Source organism: Macaca fascicularis, chromosome 13, assembly GCF_037993035.2.
Source record: "Macaca fascicularis isolate 582-1 chromosome 13, T2T-MFA8v1.1".
NCBI lineage: Eukaryota > Metazoa > Chordata > Mammalia > Primates > Cercopithecidae > Macaca > Macaca fascicularis.
In genome coordinates, this window is record NC_088387.1 from 51,789,978 (window position 1) to 51,804,632 (window position 14,655).

The window sequence follows — 14,655 nt, forward strand, 5'->3', positions numbered from 1 at the left end:
TCTCTTCTCCAGTTATATCACAAGGCTTGCTCCTTTCAAATCTGTTGATTAACTGAAACCTCTTTGCTTCCTGGTTTTGGTTTTCTTAGGTGAATTGAGATCATCCCAGGACCTCACTGCCTTGAACATGCTCAGTTCCCTCCACTCTTCCTCACAGATGATTTCTCATAGGACCAAATTTTGTCACCCTTGTTGTCCACATCTCAATATTCTCCAGGTTATGGCTATCTCTATCCCTCTTGCCCTCCAAAATGAGACCACAGGCAGGGCACAGTGGCTCACGCTTGTAATCCCAACACTTTGGGAAGCCAAGGCAGGCAGATCGCTTGAGCCTAGAAGTTGGACATCAGCCTGGGCAATGAAGTGAGACCCCTTCTCTACCAAAAAAAAAAAAAAAGAAAAAAAAAAGGAAAAGAAAGAAAAGAAAATAAATTTTTTAAAAAGGGGAGACACAATCCTCCAGAGAACCATTGCAGATGTCCCAGAAAGGTGATGCTCCCAAGTGCACAGGGACAGAAAGTAGACCGGTGGTTGCCAGGAGCTGGGTAGAGGGGAATGAGGGAGGAGTTGTTTCATGGGTACAGAGTTTCAATTTAGGATGATGGCAGAGTTCTAGAGATGGATGATGGTGGTGAGTGCACAACCATGTAATTATTTTTAGTGCCACTAAACTGTACACTTAAACAATTGGTTAAAATAAGTTTTATGTTGTGTACGTATTACCACAAATACAATAAAATAAATGAAGTTCTCATACCTGAAAAGATTATGCTAAGCGGCCGGGCGTTGTGGCTCACACGCCTGTAATTACAGCACTTTGGGAGGCTGTGGCGGGAGGATCGTTTGAGTTCAGGAGCTGAAGACCAGCGTGGGCAACATGGCGAAACCTCATCTCTACCAAAGGTATAAAAATTAGCTAGGCAGTGGTGGCGGCGCGCCTGTAGTCCCAGCTATTCGGGAGGCTGAGGTGGAAGGATCACTTGAAACCCAGAGGTGGAGGTTGCAGTGAGCCGAGCGCCACTGTGCTCCAGCCTAGGCGACAGAGCGAGACCCTGTCTCAATTAAAGAAAAAATAATAGGCCGGGCGCGGTGGCTCAAGCCTGTAATCCCAGCACTTTGGGAGGCCGAGACGGGCGGATCACGAGGTCAGGAGATCGAGACCATCCTGGCTAACACGGTGAAACCCCGTCTCTACTAAAAAATACAAAAAACTAGCCGGGCGAGGTGGCGGGCGCCTGTAGTCCCAGCTACTCGGGAGGCTGAGGCAGGAGAATGGCGTAAACCCCGGAGGCGGAGCTTGCAGTGAGCTGAGATCCGGCCACTGCACTCCAGCCTGGGGGACAGAGCAAGACTCCGTCTCAAAAAAAAAAAAAAAAGAAAAAATAATAATAATAAATAAAAAACATTATGCTAAGCAAAATAAGACTGACACAGAAGGACGAGTATTATATGATTCCACTTACACAAAATGCCTATAATAGGTAAATTCATCAGACAATTAGAAAGTGTATCAGAGGAGGTTGGGGGGATGCTGAGGGAAGGGGAAAAGAAAAAGGAAAATCAAGGGGTGGGAAGCAAATGGCTGCAGGGTAGAAGGGGAGTGGGCTGCCGCTTGGGTGTGTGGGTGTCAGGGGGAGACAGGACAGGAGAGTCAGGTCCTGCGCGCAGGGGCCTCTGCGCTCCCGCGGGACGCAGCTGTGTTTGTCTGGGGTGGCGGCAGCGTGGCAGGAGCGAGGGGCGCCCCGACCCGTCCCCTCCGCCCTCCAAGACCCCTGCCGACTCCAGCCCGTCCCTGTCTCACCCTCTTTATTTAACAAAGAGCGGAGAGACTGTAAATGACCCTGAGCAGCGTCGCGGCGAGCAGGGCCCCTGGGGCACCCCACAGGCGTCATCCTGGCCGCGTGAGCGCCGAGCTCGGGCACCGGGTGGTTTGGCGTGCTTGTGCACTTGCTCCGTTTTCTCTGTAAGTACTAAGGATTCCCCCGCCGCCCTCTTCCTCATTTTCCACCATCCCAATTTACACTAGCATTAGTATTTACTTCCGTAATTTCCCCATGTCCATGTAACATCACACACACACACACACACACACACACACGTTTGCTTTTGTTTTCCAAAATGGCAGCTTCTAGTAGGCGCTTCTCTTTGTCTTGCTTTTCTAGTACACTGTGGAACCCCAAATCCCAGCTGGGATTCACTCTTCTCTAATGGCTGAACATTCATCCGGGGCATGAAGGCAGCTCAGTTCATTTCATTATTCCTTTGTTTCCTCTATTTTGCCACCAGAAACTGCCGCGATGAATGTCAGTCCCCAGAGCCGGAACCGTTCCCGGTTTTCTCCACTTGGATCTGAGAACTCTGACCCTCCAGCCCGGCGAGCTCTTTGCCAGGGTGACAGGAGGAAATGTCCCCGCATCCGTGCCTGCTTTCCCAGATGGGACCCTCCAGCAGTCCCCTCCACTGCCCTTGCTTCCTCCTAACCACTTCCCCCCAGCGACCGCGGAAGGCGCTTCCTCCCCCGCAGCGCGAGCCCCAAGCTCCTCTAGCGCCCCAGCTCTCCCCGCCCCCTCCCGACCTTGTTTCATATGACCCCTCCCCCGCACATACTCAATTTCATCTTCCCAAGGCGCCCACTCTCCACATCCTGAGGAAAAAAAGAACCGGCTGCTGTTCTATGTTATTGTCATACTTCTTTCCTCCCGAGCACTACACAACTTGAACAACTTTTTTTTTCTTTTTTTGAGACAGGGTCTCACACTGTCCCCCAGGCTGGAGTACAGTGGCATGATGATGGCTCACTGCAGCCTCGCCCTCTCTGGACTCAGGTGATCTTCCTGCCTCAGCTTCCCAAGAAGCTGATACTACGGTCGCGTGCCACCACTATCGGCTAATTTTATTGTTATTATTTTTTAACCACAGGGTCTCGCTATGTTGCCCAGGCTGGTCTCGAACCCCTAGGCTCAAGGGATCCTCCTGCCTTAGCCTCCCAAAGCGCTGAGATTACAGGCGTGAGCCACCGCGTCCCGTAGTAAATACTATTCCAAGGAAACGGCACCTGAGTTTGAGATTAATCAGGTTTACTGCAGGGAAGGAGCATTAGCCCGGGTGGCCAGAGGCAAGGGTACGAACCGACCCTGCCCTTCTCCCTGCCTGGTTCCGCCTTCAGCAAATTGTTCCACACATCTCTGGTTTCCTCCCCACATGATCCCAAGGATCTCTGGTTTCCTCCCCACATGATCCCAAGGCCCTGCTGGCTCTAGCCTCTGTGAGGCTAGAATTACAATTCCATTCCTCCCCAGCCACGCCCCATCTCTTGCTCCCTGTGCTGGCGCTTTCCCCAATCAGCCACACTTTCCTTTCCCATTCACTGAGCCTGTGCAAAGCCCTGTCTCTTATTCTGAATATCTAGATCCTATTCACCTCTGAAGACCCGACTTGGCCACGTTTCTTCCCAAAGCCTACTGCATGCCCTCTGTGGGAGGAACCGCTCTGTCCTTGCAAAGCCACTGTCTGTAGCACTTTCTCTGTATCTTACCAATGGCATCGCCCACTATGCATGGGGTGCTGTTCCATACCTGCCCTTCTTCCAATGCCATCTATGTGTCTGGCAAGACCCCAGCATAGCACTTTGCCCACGGTAAAGGATATGGTTTTGGAAGTCCCAAGACCTGGGTCCACATCCCAGCTCTGACACTAAATGTATTACCTTGAACATGTCACATAGCCTTTCTGGGCCTTAATTTCCCCAAATGTAAAATGGAAATAATAGCTTATTTCATAGTGTTGCTGTGTTGATTAGCTGAGACATTATATAAGAAAATGCTTTGTGAACTGTAAAGCTATTTACAGACATAAATTATAATAGTAAAGATATATATTATTCAGATGGTGGCAAGAGGGATATCCTTTCCAAAACAGAAGTAAAAAAAAAAAAAAAAAAAAAAAAAGAAGACATGGTGGCTCACCTCTATAATCCCAACATTTAGGGAGGTTGAGGTGAGAGGATCGCTTGAGCCCAGGAGTTCAAAACCAGCCTGGGCAACATAGCAAGACTCCCGTCTCTACAAAAATAAGAAAATTAGCCTGGCATGGTGGCATGCGCCATTAATCCTAGCTATTTGGGAGCCTGAGGCATGAAGATTGGTTAAGCCCAGGAATTTGAGGTTACAGTGAACTATGATCATCCCACTGCACTGCAGCCTGGGTGGCAGAGCGTCTCTCAAAAAAAAACAAAAATGTGGGAAAGCTGTAGAAAATGAAAAAGACTTCTTGGTTGCCATCTCAAAATTTGGGGACTGATTCCTAATTATTCCTTTTAGATCAATTACCAGGTGAGATTAAATATACTATAATAGTAAAAGCTAGAAATAATGTAACTTTTGAACAGTTGGAGGATGATAAAGTTACGGTTAATGGGGATAATATGTTATCATCAAAGTTAAATTTCTGAAGAATATTTAATGACATGGGAAACCAGTCATAACATGAAAGCTAAAAAAGCAAGACACTAAATAGTGTTGGTAAAGAGGAGGTGTAAGAAGAGACTTTTCTCACTACCCTTCACAGCTTTCTGTTTGGCCCCTGAGTGGGGTGCCTGATGCCAGAGAGCTTGGGACATATTCTAAGGCCTTAGTCTTACACAAATAGCTCACTCCCTGCCACCCAAGAGACAAGGATTCCAAACAGGTGAACCAGGAGCCTAGAACCTCAGGGGAGACCAAGGACTGTTCCAGATCCAGGCCCTGATTCTGTGGCCCAATGGCCTGACAATCTAAGGTCCTCTCTCTACCACTTCTTCCAGCTGGACTGTGGACCTCAAACACAATCTCTCACTTCCTGCTTTGACATTGTTTCCAGAGTGGGTTTATAGAAAAGACCTCCTCCAAAAAAGCAGGCTGCAAGTACCAACACTAGGGAGCTAAGCTCTAGCCAGGTGCAGTGGCTCACGCCTAATCCCAGCACTTCGGGAGGCCGAGGCAGGCAGATCACTTGAGGTCAGGAGTTCAAGAGCAGCCTGGCCAACATGGCGAAACCCTGTCTCTACTTTTAAAAATACAAAAATGAGCCGAGCGTGCTGGTGCGTGCCTGTAATCCCAGCTACTTGGGAGGCTGAGGCATGAGAATTGCTTGAACCCAGGAGGCAGAGGTTGTAGTGAGCTGAAATCACGCCACTACACTCCAGCCTAGGCAAAGCAACAGAGTGAAAGACTCGATCTCAAAAAAAAGAGAGAGAACTAAGTTCCAAACAGAGGAGGAGAGGCCAAAAATGAGCTGTCACTGGTGGTTGGGGAAGTGCAAGGGGCTCCAGAGAGAAGGTGACATTTATGCTGGTCAGGGGATGGTAAGTATTTGGCAAGTGGAGATACGATCATTAAAAGAAAGTTGTATTGAGGCCGGGCACGGTGGCTCAAGCCTGTAATCCCAGCACTTTGGGAGGCCGAGGCGGGCGGATCACAAGGTCAGGAGATCGAGACCACAGTGAAACCCCGTCTCTACTAAAAATACAAAAAATTAGCCGGGCGCGGTGGCGGGCGCCTGTAGTCCCAGCTACTCAGGAGGCTGAGGCAGGAGAATGGCGTGAACCCAGGAGGCGGAGCTTGCGGTGAGCCGAGATCGCGCCACTGCACTCCAGCCTGGGCAATAGCGTGAGACTCTGTCTCAAAAAAAAAAAAAAAAAAAAAAAGAAAGTTGTATTGGTATTATCTTACATTTCATAGTTCAAGATGGGTGGGGGGAGACGTTTTGTTTAAAATATCCTTTCTCCTTTTTTTTTTTGAGATGGAGTCTCGCACTGTCACCCAGGCTGGAGTGCAGTGGCCCAATGTCGGCTCACTGCAAGCTCCGCCTCCTGGGTTCACGCCATTCTCCTGCCTCAGCCTCCCAAGTAGCTAGGATTACAGGTGCCCCCCACTACACCTAGCTAATTGTTTTTGTGTTTTTAGTAGAGATGGGGTTTCACCATGTTAGCCAGAATGGTCTCCATCTCCTGACCTCGTGATCCACCCGCCTCAGCCTCCCAAAGTGCTGGGATTACAGGCATGAGCCACCAAGCCTAGCCCCCTTTCTCCTCTTATTAAAACTTTTATTGTAGAAAATGTGGAAAATAAAGATAAGAATATTTTTTTAAAAAACACACAAAACATAAAGATAAGAATAAAAGTTTCCAGGCCAGGCACGGTGACTCAGGCCTGTAATCCTAACACTTTGGGAGGCCAAGGCAGGTGGATCACCTGAGGTTAGGAGTTTGAGACCAGCCTCACCAAAATGGAGAAACCCCGTCTCTACTAAAAATACAAAATTTGCCAGGCATGGTGGCATACGCCCGTAATCCCAGCTACTCAGGAGGCTGAGGTAGGAGAGTCGCTTGAATCTGGGAGGCAGAGGTTGCGGTGAGCTGAGATAGAGCCATTGTACTCCAGCCTAGGTGACAGAGCGAGACTCCATCTAAAAAAAAAAAAAAAAAAAGGAATAAAAGTTTCCTATAACCTCACCATCTAGAGCAGTGGTTCTTAAGCCTGGCTGCACATTAGTGTCTCCTGGGGAGTGTTTAGGAAATACCATGAACTTTCTCCACAAATAACTTGGAGGGAAAAAAAGAAAAGAAATATCATGAACTATCTGCAGAGAATCTGGTTCATGTGGGGTGAGGTGGGCCCCATTGTTCTTTTTTTTTTTTTGAGATGGAGTCTTGCTCTGTTGACCAGGCTAGAGTGCAATGGAGAAATCTTGGCTCACTGCAACCTCTGCCTCACAGGTTTAAGTGAATCTCCCGCCTCAGTCTCCGGAGTAGCTGGGATTATAGGTGCGCACCACCACGCCCAGCTAATTTTGGTATTTTTAGTGGAGATGGGGTTTCACCATGTCAAACTCCTGACCCCAAGTGATCCACCCACCTTGGCCTCCCAAAGTGCTAGGATTACAGGCGTGAACCACCATGCCCAGCCTGTTCTCTTGCTTATACACACACATACACACACACACACACACACACACAAAATCTCACCCCATCCATTAGCAAATTCTATCAGTCTACCTTCAAAATAGATCCAAGATCTGAACACATCTCACTGTTTCCTCTGCCATCATCCTGGTCCAAGTCACCACCTCTTACCTGGATTATTGCAGTAACCTCCTAACTGGTATCCAACTTCTATCTTCAGCCCCCACAGCTGTCCCCTAAGCCTGTCCTCCACATTGCACTCTCTAGAGTGATCCTTTAAAAACCTAAGTCAAGGCCGGGCTCAGCGGCTCATGCCTGTAATCCTAGCACTTTGGGAGGCCAAGGCAGATGGATCACTTGAGGTCAGGAGTTCAAGACCAGCCTGGCCAACATGGTGAATCCCCGTCTCTACTAAAAATATAAAAATTAGCTGGGCGTGATGGCACACGCCTGTAATCCCAGCTACTAGGGAGGCTGAGACAGGAAAATCGCTTGTGCTCGGGAGGTGGAGGTTTCCGCGAGCTGAGATCGCGCCACTGCACCTCAGTCTCAGTGACAAAGCAAGACTCCATCTCAAAAATACATACATACATACATACATAATAAAAACCTAAGTCAGGACATGTCCCTTCCCTACTCAAAATCCTCCCACGACTTCCTATCTCACTAAGAGTAAATGACAAATCCTCAGAATGACCCAACCTGGCTGCTTTACTGCTCTGGTCTCCTGCCAGTGTCACCTGTGCTCACCACACTCCAGCCACACTGGCTTCCTTGCTGTTCTTCAAACACAGCAAGCATGTGCTGCCTCAAGGCCTTTGCACTGGCTGTTCCCTCTGCCTAGCCTCCCTTGGTAGTTCTCACCATTTCTTCAGGTCTCTGCTAAATCTCAACTCATCAGAGGGGCCTTCCCTGCCTACCCTAAATAAACATGCAAAGTCCCTCACAGTCCCTAGACTCTCTTGTCTGCCGTACTCTTCTCCAGGGCACTTTTTACCAACAGACCTATGATGTCTTTTTTGTTAATCCCAGGCCTCAGATTTAGAGTCTTGCAAAGTATCTCTTGAAAATAGCTTCTCGGCTTCCATCTCGACCCCTCTCTTCTGAGGTTCAACAGTCCCATTGTCTGCATCGCACCACCCCCAAGCCTGTGTTTTCCAAACTCCTCCCTCCTTCTGCCTTCATTGGTCAGCTCAGGAAAATGAACTCCCAAAGGAGTGGTCAGGTTTTCAGCCCCCAAAATGGCCCAAACTCAAGCCCCAGGTTGGGGCTTTGCTAGTTACCTTATTAATTAATTAATTATATTTTGTACACAAGATCATAACATTCCTATTGTTGGAGAGCCAGGGTTGTTTTTTTCCCTCAAGTTTTTTAGTATTGTTAACAACCTTGAACACACCCATGATTGTTTCCTTGAGATAAATTATTTGAAGAAGGATTATTAAGACAAAGGGTACAATTTTCAAGGCTTCTGGTGTGTATTGCCAATTTTTCTCCCGGTTTACCTAATTATACTCCCACCAGCAGTATGTGGTGCCTTTATAGTATTATATCCTTGACAAAACTGGGTATTTAAAAAACATTGGGAGTTGAAAAAAAATTAGATCCTGTCTTTTTTTTTTTAATTTTTTTTTTTTATTTTTTGAGACAGAGTCTTGCTCTGTCGCCCAGGCTGGAGTGCAGTGGCGTGATCTCGGCTCACTGCAAGCTCCGCCTCCTGGGTTTACGCCATTCTCCTGCCTCAGCCTCCTGAGTAGCTGGCACTACAGGCGCCCGCCACCTCGCCCGGCTAGTTTTTTGTATTTTTAGTAGAGACGGGGTTTCACCGTGTTAGCCAGGATGGTCTCGATCTCCTGACCTTGTGATCCGCCCGCCTCGGCCTCCCAAAGTGCTAGGATTACAGGCTTGAGCCACCGCGCCCGGCCCAGATCCTGTCTTAATTGACATTGTTGGTGAAGTTGAACACCTTTTTATTTTTATTTATTTATTTTGAGACCAAGTCTTACTCTGTTGCACGGGCTGGTGTGCAGTGGTACAATCTCGGCTCACTGCAACCTCTGCCTCCTGGGTTCAAGTGATCCTTGTGCCTCCGCCTCCCAAGTAGCTGAGCCTACAGGCACGTGCCACCACTCTCAGCTAATTTTTGTATTTTTAGTAGAGACGGGGCTTCACATGTTGGCCAGGCTGGTTTAGAACTCCTGACCTCAGGTGATCCACCTACCTCGGCCTGCCAAAGTGCTGGGATTACAGGCTTGAGCCGCCGCGCCCGGCGAACATCTTTTTATCGATTTCCCTTGTTCTCACGATTCGCCTCTGTCCTTTTTCTTCTGTGGGGATATCAGACTTTTTCACCTCTTGATTTATAATCATTATTTTAATAGTAAGAATATGACACTTTGACGTGTGGGTGCAGATGTTTTTTCAGTTTTACCCCTTTCAATTCTATTATATGTTTTAACATAGACAATTTAGAAATATTTTACAAAATCTAGTTTCAAAATCTTTTTCCTTGCAGCTTTCGGTTTTGGTTTCATGTTTCTGGGTGGCAAGCTTTAAATAGGCCCCATAATATTCCCTGACATCTGAGATCTCATATTAAGTGGAGAGGGTTATAAATCTCAGACATTCCAGCTCTCAATCCACTTAGCCAGTGCCTTTCAAACTTTTTTTTTTTTTTTTAAACTAAGACTTGTGGTAAAAGATACATTTTTACGGTGGGGCTCAGTAGTTCACGCCTGTAATCCCAGCACTTTGGGAGGCCGAGGCGGGCAGATCACGAGGTCAGGAGATCGAGACCATGGTGGCAAACACGGTGAAACCCCGTCTCTACTAAAAATACAAAAAAATTAGCCAGGCATGGTGGCGGGCGCTTGTAGTCCCAGCTACTCGGGAGGCTGAGGCAGGAGAATGGCGTGAACCTGGGAGGCGGAGGTGTTTACAGTGAGCCGAGATCGCGCCACTGCACTCCAGCCTGGGCGACAGAGCGAGACTCCGTCTCAAAAAAAAAAAAAAAAAAGAAACATTTTTACATAGCTAACCATTGTACATAAATATATTTATTCTTGAAAATTATTTTAAAAGGTTTTGTGAAACATTATTTACCATAACTACATGTGATATAATCTGATATTTCCTGCTTGACTAATTTTATCTTATTATTATTTTTTTAAGTGTTGGTCTTGACCCAGTAAATTGCTTTAACAACCCATCAATGGATTCTTGACTCAGAGTTTGAAAAACAGGTCAGGACCATGAAGAGGCTGATTTTTCTCTCTGCCTAAATCATACCTCATTCCATGCCACTGTCACTTATTGCCCACTCCAGAGGGGTGATGGAGAGGCCAGACAATCATAAATCCATAGAGGAACACTGAAGACTTGTGCAGGAGCACTCAGGCTGAACTAAGCTCTGATTGACATCTAACAGGCAAGGGCAAAAACTTGGGTTTTGAATTTCAAGCCTGAGGTTTAGAATAAAGTTCCTTCTAGTTCCATAGTCCTGAAATCTTCACCCTAACTGTACTCACTTTAGTGTAGTCCTAGAAAACTCCTCTTGTCCACTGTGTAATCCTGGACTTGGCAACAAATGGTCACCAGGATCTGCTCCAGCTCAGCTGTTCTTGCAATTAGAGCCCATGACAAGGGTGACACTACTTTCTTGGGCATAGAAACTAATCCGATGCATTCTCTGTATGTACTTTACACTGGCATGGAGAAGCCAGCCCCACTGTGCAAGGGTGGAGAATCATTAGGTAACTTACTCTGAAGAAAAAGGGCTGATGACATAAAGGGAGTAAAGAAGTGATGAATCCATGAGAAAGTCCTCATAAGAAACATCTGTCTAGGATTTGGGGTCAGAAGACCTAAATTCAAGTCCCCATTCTGTCTGGAATTTCCCAACATTGTGTGTCCTGGGTCACATCAAAACTCTGTGCCTCATCTTTCTTATCCATAAATGGTTATAACAATAGCAGCTTTCTCAGGATTGTAGAGCAATGCAATTGAAATAGCAGTAAGGTGCTAAGCAGTGGTAGTTGCTGCTGTTGATTTATTTATTTATTTATTTATTTTTTTCTTGAGACAGAGTCTCGCTCTGTCGCCCAGGCTGGAGTGCAGTGGCCGGATCTCAGCTCACTGCAAGCTCCGCCTCCCGGGTTTACGCCATTCTCCTGCCTCAGCCTCCGGAGTAGCTGGGACTACAGGCGCCCGCCACCTCGCCCGGCTAGTTTTTTGTATTTTTTAGTAGAGACGGGGTTTCACCGTGTTAGCCAGGATGGTCTCGATCTCCTGACCTCGTGATCCGCCCGTCTCGGCCTCCCAAAGTGCTGGGATTACAGGCTTGAGCCACCGCGCCCGGCCTGCTGTTGATTTATATACAGGCCTTCCTGACTTTGAAAGGCTGTTAAACTGCTGGCCAGTTAATTTGGTGAGTGATTTGTGCCTATAGATTAGTTAGAGTTAATGGTTCTAATATCCTTAAGAGCATTTTAGAGTTTAGGCCAGGCACCTCTGGTTATTGCTTGTTAGGGCTGACTGTGCATGGGCAGGTTTCCATGCCATGACAGCTAAACCGAGTCAAATGCATGGCACACTTTTTCTTTTCTTTCTTCCAAAAGAGCCTTCAGGGATTTCTGGAGAGTGAGCACAGCCTGCCTTCCAGGTACCTCTGAGCTCTCTTGGTTGTGTGCCTTTCATTTTCCTTTTCCCTGAGCGGCCCTTGCACCCACTAAGTCCCCAGGGGTGCCTTTGGAAGACAAGCTCCAACAATGTTGGTGTAGTTAAGATTAGTTTTAACACTGAGGGATACAGCGATGCCAAAATTGCAGATATGCTGCCCAGGTTTGCAGCCCCTGATAATGATGAAACGTTGAAGGGAGCAAACTGTGAAGCTGAGGCTGAATTGATAGCTCCAAATGTTGCCATGGAGGCTTCTCGGGTGACAGGCTACTTCTGTTCCCTTTTTCCTCCCCGCAGAAAATTTTCTGCTGGGGACTTATCTGAGGGGACTGCCTGATCCACAGGGATTTCCCTTCTCTGAGAAGAGCCAACACCTAGGATACACCCCAGTGGCCATGTCTTGGGTTCGGGACTCTGTCTCCCTGGGCAGAGCTGACTGATAAGGCTGTGGGCACCTAACCCAGGCAGGCAAATCAGATTCTCTGTCCTGGGAATTTGAAACCTGGACAGAATCTCCGAGCCTGGCAAGCATGGAGCTGTGTCACATGGACACTCGTGTTTTAGAATGAAGGTCCCTCAGCTGCCGTGGTCCCTGCCTGTCTAGGGCTGTTTGTTAGCACTTCCTTTAGTCCCCGGAGCCACCCTAGGCTCCTTCCAATAATGTCCTGTTTGGATTAGGTAGTTAGAGTTGCTTTGGGAGGACTCAAAACAAAACCAAGCCAAACAAGAAAGCCATTATAAGGCATGGGGCACTGGAAACAGCATGGACTTTGGGTCTTTTTTTTTTTTTTTTTAACTCTTCCCACACCCAAGGTAGTTTTGAATCTTTGTTTTCAACTGGTCAGCTGTATATATAAATTTACACAAGTTACTTTTTCTTTTTTTTGATACAGAGTTTCCCTCTTGTTGCCCAGGCTGGAGTGCAATGGCTCGAACTTGGCTCACCACAACCTCTGCCTCCCAGGTTCAAGCGATTCTCCTGCCTCAGCCTCCCGAGTAGCTGGGATTACAGGCATGCGCCACCACGTCTGGTTAATTTTGTATTTTTTGTAGAGACAGGGTTTCTCCATGTTAGTCAGGCTGGTCTTGAACTCCCTACTTCAGGTGATCCGCCCCCTTTGGCCTCCCAAAGTGTTGGGATTACAGGCATGAGCCATGGCAGCCGGCCACAAATTACTTTTTTCTAAGCTTTAATTTCCTTGACTATAAAATGGTAACCACTGGGTGCAGTGGTTCACTCTTGTAATCCCAGCACTTTGGGAGGCTAAGGCTGGAGGATTGCTTGGGGCCAGGAATTTGAGACCAGCCTGGGCAATATAGTGTGACCCCTCCCCTACAGCCCCACCAAAAAAAATTAGCCGGGCATGGTGGTACACACTTAGGGTCCTAGCTACTTGGGAGGCTGAGGTGGGAGGATCGCTTGATGCCAGAAGGTTGAGGCTATGGTGAGCTATAGTTGCGCCACTACACTCCAGCTTGGGCAACAGAGGGATACCTGTCTTTTTTATTTTTTGAGATAGAGTCTCACTCTGTCATCCAGGCTGGAGTGCAGTGGTGCAATCTCGGCTCACTGCAATCTCCGCCTCCTGGGTTCAAGCGATTCTCCAGCCTCAGCCTCCCGAGTGGCTGGGATCACAGGCGCGTGCTACCATACCCAGCTAACTTTTGTATTTTTAGTGGAGACGGGGTTTCACCATGTTGGACAAGATGATCTCAATCTTGTGGTCTGCCCACCTCAGCCTCCTAAAGTGCTGGGATTACAGGAGTGAGCCACTGTGCCCAGCAAGACCCTGTCTTTATAAAATAAAAACAAAAACGTAAACGCTTTCTTTACAGTTTTTAAAATGGGGATCATCTACTTCATAAAATTGGTTCTTCGATTAGTCTAGTGATATTTCTTGTGGTCCCACAGAGCCATTTTTGCTCATTTCCTAGCCCTCAGTGTGACAGATGGCTGAGGCTTCTGGGCATTGGTGATATTACGGTACTTTAAATTTCACTAAATTTGAACATTTTGTTAAACCAAGAATCCTTTCTTTCTCCATCTTCTCTAGGAATCAAAGGTTTCAATACTTCTCCTACTTGAGATATTTATCTCTTTAAAATCCCCTTGTACAGAAGGGCCAGGGGCATGGTAGTAGCAACTACACATCCAGGATAGTCTTGAGTTTTTTGTTTGTTTTTTTGCGACAGGGTCTCACTCTGTCACCCTGGCTGGGGTGGCACGAACGCTGCTCACTGCAGCGTCAACCTCCTGGGTTCAAGCGATCTTCCTGCCTCAGTCTTCTGAGTAGCTGGGACCACAGGCATGCACCACTATGCCTAACTAATTGTACGATTTTTTTTTGTAAAGATGGAATCTTGCTATGTTGCCCAGGCTGGTCTTGGATTCCCGGCCTCAAGTGATCTTCCTATCCTGGCTTCCCAAAATGCTGGAATTATAGGTGTGAGCCATCATGCCTGGCAGTCTCGTTTTTTGTTTTTTTTTTCAATTGTAGTGAAATACACATAACATAAAGTTTACCATCTCAGCCATGTAAGTGTGCACATGGCATTAAGTACATTCACATTGTTGGCCGGGTGCGGTGGCTCATGCCTGTAATCCCAGCACTTTGGGAGGCCGAGGCAGGTGGATCACCTGAGGTCGGGAGTTCAAGACCAGCCTGACCAACATGGAGAAACCCTGTCTCTACTAAAAATACAAAATTAGCCAGGCACGATGGCATGTGCCTGTAATCCCAACACTTTGGGAGGCCAAAGGGGGCGGATCACCTGAAGTAGGGAGTTCCAGACCAGCCTGACCAACATGGAGAAACTCTGTCTCTACAAAAAATACAAAATTAGCCAGATGTGGTGGCACATGCCTGTAGTCCCAGCTACTCGGGAGGGTGAGGCAGGAGAATCGCTTGAACCTGGGAAGCGGAGGTTGTGGTGAGCCGAGATCACGCCATTGCGCTCCAGTCTGGGCAAAAAGAGCGAAACTCTGTCTCAAAAAAAAAAAAAAAAAAAGTACATTCACATTGTTGTGTAACCATAGG

General features: G+C 47.5%; 1 long non-coding RNA gene across 1 annotated transcript; it reads left to right on the forward strand.

Moving 5' to 3' along the window:
* The first annotated feature begins 1,666 nt into the window (after window positions 1-1,666).
* On the forward strand, window positions 1,667-3,717 carry LOC123568363 (uncharacterized). The gene is made up of 2 exons (XR_006691637.3): window positions 1,667-1,963; window positions 2,287-3,717. It is a non-coding gene; the product is annotated as an uncharacterized lncRNA (long non-coding RNA).
* The last annotated feature ends 10,938 nt before the right edge of the window (window positions 3,718-14,655 follow it).